Source organism: Phascolarctos cinereus, unplaced genomic scaffold (genome assembly GCF_003287225.1).
Source record: "Phascolarctos cinereus isolate Bilbo 61053 unplaced genomic scaffold, phaCin_HiC Scaffold_2;HRSCAF=192, whole genome shotgun sequence".
In the NCBI taxonomy this organism is placed as follows: Eukaryota; Metazoa; Chordata; class Mammalia; order Diprotodontia; family Phascolarctidae; genus Phascolarctos; species Phascolarctos cinereus.
Window position 1 is genome coordinate 271032370 of NW_027555625.1, and position 9034 is coordinate 271041403.

Consider the following 9034-nt stretch of genomic DNA (forward strand, 5'->3'; position numbering starts at 1 on the left):
CACCTGTGGCCTGAGACCCTAAAACGACACAAAAAACTCTCTAGAGCTTATTCTAGGAAGAGAAGTACTTGATGGAGATCATCAGAATAGAGACGGACAGGGGAATTCTTAGCTCAATAATAAATTGGCCAGTCTAGCACCAGGTGAACTATTGAGCACAAGTGATCCATGCATGGGCCAACAGGGGAATTCCTAGACAACATACAAAACTATCAATAACAAATTCTACACGGTAACAATTGAGTCCTTAACAACAATCATAAATATATAAAACACACCAGAAGCAGCCTGGTATAGTGGATAGAGAGCTGGCTTCAAGTCCCATCTCCACCACATACCGGATGTGTGTCCCTGAGCAATTCGCCTAACCTCTGAGTGGCAATGGGCATTTCTCTAAAACTATTATCAGCTTTATTTATCACTATTATTTTCATCTGCTTTGTTCAAGGGAGTTCCTCACAGGAACAAAATCATATGGCTTGGTTAAAAAAGTAAATAAAGCACACAAGGAATCCTATAGACTGACACTGGGTAACCTTTCTTAGGCCCAGGTGGGCATTTCTAGGTGGCATCCACAGGGAATGTGAGGAGTGCAGGGAAGGAGTGCCAAGCCAGGTCTTGGCTATTCAGGACACTACCTGATCAGAGCAGCTATAGGTCAGCAAGCAAGGCCAGGAGGGCATCCCGAAGTGCCCTTGGGAAGGAAAAAATGTAGGAGTAGACTCATTCGGCCCCTTCTCCCTTCCCAGCTGCAAGGTCAAAGAAAAGCAATAGGAGGGAAGGCCAAACTTCAGCACAGCTGCCTGCTGCTTCCTGTTACACTAGGTTTCATCACTTTGGTCCATTGTCTTAGATGATATATAGTGCCATTGAAAGTTCTTCCAGCAGTCATCAGATCAGAAGGGAGAGGGACCCCATTAAATTAACAGAGCCATCTACCTCCTCATGGACCCCTGAGGTATCCATGGATAGATTCCAGGAGACCTGTGAACTTAGATAAGAAAAACAAAACAAAACAAAACAAGAGAACCCTACATCTTTATTTCAATATAACGGGTTTCCTTTGTAACCCTACATATTTTATTTCATATATTTTAAAACCATTATTCTAAGGAATCCTACATGCCTAAAATAAAATACATTAGGATTACAAAGCGAACCAGTATTCTGAGGAGTCCATAGGCTTCACCAGACTGTGCACAGTGTCTATAACACAAAAAAGATTAAGAATCCCAGGGCTACAGTCTTGAATCAAAATAATCCTGCCCTGTGTCTCTGCTAGAAAGGCATTCCCTGAATCTGTGACCCATGGAGAAATATTCCTGTGCTAACTAGGTAGGAGAGAGACAGGCTCTTTACTGCCACCCTGCCCATATACACAGCCAGATAGGATTTGCTGTTAATTATGACACTGTAAGGGATAGGGGAGCCATGGACTCCTGAGAACACTTTCCCCATTCATGAGTCATTGCTATTCATCATCATGCCCACCGTGTTACCAAGGACGAAAGGAACTGGGGCCACCCAGTAATACATGTGCCCTTACCCCAAGGGCAGGAACCTTCCCTGGAAGGGGAAGAGAGTAGCTGTGTTTCCCTCCCAAGGAAAGTGCTGTTTGAGAGAACTCAAGAAGAAGGCAATGAGGACTTCAAAGGAATCACTTAATAATAGTGCAATGAAGCACAGTAAAAATATAACTGATTTGGAGTCAAAAGACCTGGGTTCAAATCCCACTTCTGACACTACTTGAGTGACCTTGGGAAAATGATTCTCTGGACCTCAGTTTCTTCAACTGTAAAATGTGGTTCTGGTAGACTAGTTCTATGACCCTATAAGTTTTAGGCCCTGAAGCTTCAGTTCACCTTCCACGAAGGGCAAGAGACTTTGGGTGTTAAACATTTTTCTTTCCCCACTCATAGGCTATCTCAAAGAAGGGTTTAATTATTAGGTAACAATCTAATAGAAAGAAAAAGCCTTATTTTGATCTTCCCAGGATCTAGGCACACTTTTCACCAAAGGGTAATTTGCCAATACATGTGATTAATTTTTTTTTTTTTGCTCCAGATCTTTGATTTCATTAGCATGAGGAACTACTGGTATGAAAACTCCGTCTACTCATGTAAATCAGTTAATTAATAAACATTAGTTTTTGTGCCAGGCACTACTATGTGCAAGGCATTGTGCTAAGTGCTGGGGATACAAAAAGAGGCAAAAGACAGTCCCTGCCCCCAAGGAGCTTACAGTCTAACGGGGGAGACAACAGGCAAACAACTCTGTACAAACAAATAGAAAATAATTAAAAGAGAGAAGGCACTGGAATTAAGAGGGTTAGGAAAGACTTCCTGGAAAAGATGGGATTTTAGTTGGGACTTAAAGGGAGCCAGGGAGGTCAGCAGGACTTTGTTTTGGTCACAAGAAAGGCTGCGGATGACCCAAAACCCCCTGTTCCTACTAACTAAAAAACTGCACCTCCAAGTGCACATCTTACGAAGGTGGTGGGTCAGAAGCCCCATCCTAATTCTCTGCGGAAAACAGAATCGCTAACCGATCAATAAATCAGCATTTATCGAGTGCTTATTGTGGGTTCAGTCCTGTAGGGGATACAGAAAAGAAAAAGACGTGGGTTTTGCCCTCAAGAAGTTCACAGTCTAGCTGGGGAAATAATATCTCCACACTTGAACCAAAGATCAGAGAGAAAGACTGAATTGAAAGTCAAGCCTGTCCTGAACTTGACCTTGGAGTCCTTTCTCTTCTCTTGACCTTAAAAATCATCATCTATAAAAATGGAAGGGTTAGAATAAATGGCTCCTTCCAGCTCTAACAGGGAGACAATGTTGTGTAATGAAAAGAGCATAACCTAGTCCTAGAATTATAAGGGCCTAAGATAGAGTAACAGCTCTGACATGTACTAAATACAACTCTGGGCAAATCAACCTCCCTGAGTCTTGGTTTTTTCATCTGTAGAACAAGGAGTGAGAATTCCTGTATTCCCTGTCTCGAGGGGTTGTTACAAGGAAAACATTTTAGAAAAACCTTAATCAATCATTCAGTCCACCAGTAGTTATTAAGACCTACTGCGTGCCAGGCACTGTGCTAGACGCTAGGAATACAACTACAAAGAATGAAGTAATCCCCACTCAAAGTGAGCTCACATTCATAAGATGCTAAAGAAATGTGAGCTATGATGACGAAGATGATGATGATGATAGTGCGCTCGAGACGCCACAGTGAAAAGTGGCCCAGCCGAGACTAAAGTACAGGCTCCTTCCATTACATCTTATCCCCTCCCTTCCGAGGTTATCTACGTATGACCTTATCCATCCTTTTCACAATGGCCTTGCGGAGACAATAACTCCCAGAGGAATAATGCTTTTCAAAAAAATTTCACCAACATGTATTAAACACCTGCTGTGTGCAGAGCCCTGTATTGGGAATTAGAGGACATTCAGAGTTTAGGTAAGACACCAGTCTGGCCCGCATGGAGCTCATAACCTAGTAGGAGGGTACCATCGAAGATAACTATCATATATAGCATTATATGCTAACAACACCGAAGTGGTGCAAGAGAAATGCTCTGTGAGGTCTGATGAGGAAAGTCATCACTGAAATCGGGGTGGGGGGAGCAGTAACTCCAGTGGTGAGAGTTACAAAATAGGCCACAGGGGCCGATGTTCCTCAAATCACGCCATTTATCATGCTAAGCTTTTCTTCCATGCACAGAACCAGCCTTGCTAGGGAATAGCAATCTTGAGGGGGAGGAGGGGAGGGGAGGAAATCATTCCCGTTTCTCTAAAACTTTAAGTTGACCAAAGCACTTTACCCACAACAGATCTATGAGGCTGGTAGAAAAAGCATTATCCCCATTTTACAGATGAAATTACTGAGGCCAAGTGAATCTGAATGACTTGGTCAAGGGTATCAGATCAAAGGTTTGCTCCCAAGGCTCCTGTTTTCAAATTCATTGCTCTTTTCCTACCATATTTGATCAAACTCACTTTGCAGGGACACCGATGCCTAGAGAAAGCTAAGTGGCTAACTACTTAGCCAGTTGCAGCAGAGCTGAGATTATAATTTGTGGCCTCAGATTTAGTCCGGGTTACACAGAGAATGAGCCAAGTATGGAATCCAGGTGGCACAGTGGATAGAAGACTCATCTTCCTGAGTTCAAATCCAGACTCAGACACTTACTAGCTCTATGACTCTGAGCAAGTCACTTCAGCCTGTTTGCCTCAGTTTCCTCATCTGTAAAATGAGCTAGAGAAGGAAATGGCAAACCACTCTAGTATCTCTGCCAAGAAAACCCCAAATGGGCTCAGGAAGAGTCAGACATGACTGAACAGCATACTGGCTCCAGTATGACAATGACCTGGAGTGAAAGCCCCCAGCTATGTCTGCCCAACTTCTTCTAAGTCTCCTCCATATCAAAGCTCTCTATCTGACTACATCTGTGACACTAAGGCTGGGTCAGCACATCCTGGAGGAGGCAGAGTTTCCCTGAGTCTGCCTCCCTAAGCCCAGTCTAGGACTGGCCAAAAGCAGAAGTCTGGGCTGTCTCCTTTCTCCCTCCCACCCCCACCCCAGAGACAAGGCCTCCTTCCTGAGAGACATCCTTCCTGAAGGTCAGAGGAAAGGGACAGGTTGTCTCTCTGATGCATGAAGGATGGGAGGACCGGCTTCCTCCCTTGAAAAATCCCTTCCAGTTTCCATCAGGGCCCTTCCCAAGCCACTAAGCGGCGGTTGCCAGGTAAAGACTTCCCTAGAACAGATTGATTTCCAAGAGCAGCTGAGAAAAGTCGTATTAAATGTGCAAATTGCTGTAGCAGCCCCCTTGATGAGCCCACGTGAGGCAGCCTCCTGCTCAGTGAAGATGAAACACATCTATGTGCTCCCTGACAAAGAGAAAGCCGCTGGTTCTGAAGATGTCTGGGATGACCAGCCCAGAACTGCGCTCCATGGTCTGAGCATTCTCGGTGCCTCGGGAGTCCAGTCCACCGGTGGCACTCTCTGTTGGCTGCAGCAGAGCTGACTCCCCTTCCTCTTCCAGGATGTGGAAGCTCACTCCACCCCCACCACCCACCAAAACAGTTCCCTACCCCCCCACTACTCTTTTCCTCTTGCTGAAGCATTGCCTTCTCTAGTTCCTCTTCTAAACGACCAACCTTTCCAGGAAGCCCATGAAGTTCCTGATGCCTCAGAGTGGATCCCTTGCCCCCAGACAGTTCCCCAGAAAAGCTTCTCTATTTCTATTTGTCCCCCTACTTTTCTCCTTACTCCTCTTCCCCTATGCTACTACCCAGCAAATAAATTGGGAATGGAAGAATAAAAGCAGATGCCCTCTCCTGGTCTCCCAACTCATCCCTTAGCCATGTGACACTGACCAAGTCACTTCCCTGGTTTTATAAAATGCTCTAAATCTGTAGTTACTAAGTTTCCTTCACTGGTAGATGAGAGGGTTCCACAGGCTGTCTTCTGAGGCCCCTTCCAACTCTATGCTATGATCCTGTTTCCTCATCTGTGAAATGGGTGTAATCATTCTTGTACTACTTACCTTACAGGACTATCAGGAGGAAATGGATCACTTTGTAAGGAAGTGTGCTACGTGAGAATCAACTATTATGATTATTGATATTGCTGTGTCGCTACCTACCCTCAGCCTCCATTTTGGGAAGGTATCCATCCCTTGAGGACTAACAGATCTCGTAAAAGGGACAATAACACTAAGTCTCTGGACCTTCAACCCTATATCCGTTCCCCCAAAATGTCCCACTCCAGATCTACCTGCCTCTTTCACTGTGCTCTTTGGAATGCCAGCTCCATAATTAACAAATTCATTTTCATCTTACACCTTTTCTTTTCTCATACCTTCCATCTTTCAGAACTCATTGAGATCTGGTTATCTCAGAATGGTACCATATGTCTGGCCACCACCCCTTCCAGGACTGGTTACATGTTTACTCCTATCCACTGGTTCACTGGTCCTAGTGGAAGAGTTGGAATACTCCTTGCCACCCTATCATCGCCTCCAGACTTTTTCTCTATGACAATTACCCAGCAATTTTTCCTCCTTTGGCATTCACACTATTCAAATTTATCAACCAATACAGGTCCTACTGAGCATTATCTATTTTTTTAATTGTCTTTTTTTTTTTTTGGTGAGGCAATTGGGGTTAAGTGACTTGCCCAGGGTCACACAGCTACTAAGCGTCAAGTGTCTGGTCTGAGACCAAATTTGAACTCAGGTCCTCCTGACTCCAAAGCCGATACTCTATCCACTGCACCACCTAGCTGCCCCCTGAGCATTATCTATTGACCCCCCCAGACATTTTTTTTCTTTTCTTAATGAGTACGGTGCCTTGCTCACAGTCTTTCTTTCCACCAAAATTCCTACCTTTATATTAAGAGATTTGAACATATATACCTATATGTATGTGTGTATGCATATACTCCTTCAGATACCCTAACTTCTCAGTTCCCCAATTTATTCAATTTCCCTTAACCCTTCCTACATGCTGCTAGATCATTGTAACTTTGATCTTGTCATCCTCCATAAGTATTCCACTTCCACATTCATGAATTCTGAAATGCCTTTATCTGATCATAAGCTTTTTTAAAATTCCTCCTCTCCCTCTGCCTTACAACCTTTAACCTTATTCTTTCTCTTCACCATGACCACCAATCCTTCTATACCTAAGCTCTTTCCAAGGATGCTGTCACCCCTGCACTGTCTATATTCCCCTCTTTTCCCTATCTTTACTCTTTTGTGAACCAGTTCAGCTCTACACTTTTTTCCACACTTGAATCCTTTGCCTGATCAAGCCTTGCCAATCACCTCCTTGGATTATTCCCACCATCTTCACTCCTATTCTAATTAGCTTGTAAACTCTGTGAAGGAAGGCACTTTTTTCCTTTTCTTTTTTTTAAGTCTCTAGTATTTAGCACAGTGACAGGCACATAGTAGGTGCTTAATAAATGCTTGTTGACTTGGCTTATTAAATTGACTATTCACATGCTGAATGGTCACAAAATTGTTCTGACTTTGTCTATTGAAAATTTATATTACATAATCTTAACTGTCTTTCACTACAGCAAGGCAATCCTTTTATTTCTCCCTAATTAATTACCTATCCCCTCACCACAGTGGCTATTACAAACTTTTTCTTCCTTCTTCAATCCTCCCATGGAATCCTTTTTCCAATACTTTTGGCCAAGGACCTCACCTAATGCCTCAATGAAAAAAATTGAAGCCATTCACCAAGATTTCCTTCTTCTTTCCTCCTCATCTCATATCACTCAGATTTCTTCCCTTAATACCTCCTTCGATCCTGTTTCTTATGAAGAGGTAGCTCTTCTCCTTGCCAAAGCTAACCCTCTACATGAATCCTTGATCTCAAGCAATTCTGTCCTCTCCAACATATTCTCTTCCTATAACCCCCACTCTCCCTGTAATTGTCAATCTCTCCTTAATTCCTGGCTCTTTCTCTACTGCTATAAACATGCTCATGTCTCCTCCATCCTTAAAAAAAAAAATTTAAAACCTCACTTATTCTTACCATCCCTTCCTGCTTTCATCTTGTCTCCTCCCTGTCTCGACTAAGGTACTTGAGAAAGTCATCTACACTTCTTCTGTACACTTCTCCTTTCTAAACACGCCACAATCTGTCAGTCAGGTAGTCAACCAGAAAGAGACTACTATGTTCCAGTCACCATGCTAAATGCTGGCAATGAAAGCAAAAAATAATCTTGGCTGTCAAGGAGCTCACAGTCTAATGAGGAAGACAATGTACAAACAAGTACATACAAATAAGCTCTATACAGGAGAAATGAGAGATAATCAACACAGGGAAAGCACTAAGATTAGTACTGGGAAAGGCTTCTTGTAGAAGGTGGGATTTTAGCTGAGACTTGAAAAAACCCAGGGAGGCCATTCCTTCTGCTGGCTGCCATTGGGCTACAGTAGCGCCACAGTCATGGCCGTCTAATGCCCCATGGCCATAGGCCTCAACAAGGGCCACAAAGTTACCAAAGACATTTTGAAGCCCCGACACTGCCGCTGCCATGGGCGATTGACCAAACACACCAAGTTTGTAAGAGATATGATCAGTGAGGTATGTGGATTTGCCCCCTGTAAGAGGTGGGCCGTGGAATTGTTAAAGGTCTCCAAGGATAAGGGAGCCCTTAAGTTCATCAAAAAAAGGGTGGGAACTCACATCCCCGGCCAAGAGGAAGAGAGAGGAGCTCAGCAACATCCTAGCTGCCACGAAGAAGGCTGCTGCCAAGAAAGACTAAGCCGGACCCTACCAACCTGCCCCACTTACCCAATAAAGATTTGACAAAGGAAAAAAAAAAAGGAAAAAGCCAAGGAAGCCAGGAGTTAGAGATGAAGAGGGAAAGAATTCCAGGTATGAGGGATAACTGGTGAAAATGCTTCGAGTTGGGAGACTAAGTGTTGTGTTCAAGGAATAATAAGGAGACCAGTGTTCCTGGATTGGGGAATACATGGCTGGGAATAAAGTCTAAGATGACTGGCAAGGACAGAAGGAGACAGGGTATGCAGGGCTTTAAAAGCCAAAAAAGAAAAACTTATATTTGACCCTGGAGGCAACAGGGAGCTATTGGAGTTTACTGAATAGGGGAGTGAAATGGTCAGACTTTAGGTCAGACTCTATCACGTCCAACAGACATTCCATATTAGGAATATCAGTTTAACAACTAATGGATTAGAGTGGAGAAAGATTTGAGGCAGGGAGACCAGGTTATTTCAATACTCTAAGTCAGGCCCACACAACATAAGGCCCACAGGCCGCTTGTGGCAGGCCAAAGGATTTCAGGCGGCCTGCAAAAAATGTAGAGAATGTAAAAGAAAGTAAAGATATAATGAGCACTTTGTCCGTGTTACATGGCAAGTGACATGATGGACAGGCACACTAGTAACTAGTGGAAGGCCACTAATGGTGGATTTCCACTGCGCACTCTCTCCTGTTTGCCATGTGACCTGTGGCAACCAACCATAGTCAGTTTGTCTCTAGTCTGTGAG

General features: G+C 43.8%; 1 pseudogene; it reads left to right on the forward strand.

Annotated features, from left to right (window-relative positions):
- Positions 1-7967: 7967 nt before the first annotated feature.
- Positions 7968-8286, forward strand: LOC110193730 (large ribosomal subunit protein eL36 pseudogene; annotated as a pseudogene).
- Positions 8287-9034: the final 748 nt, after the last annotated feature.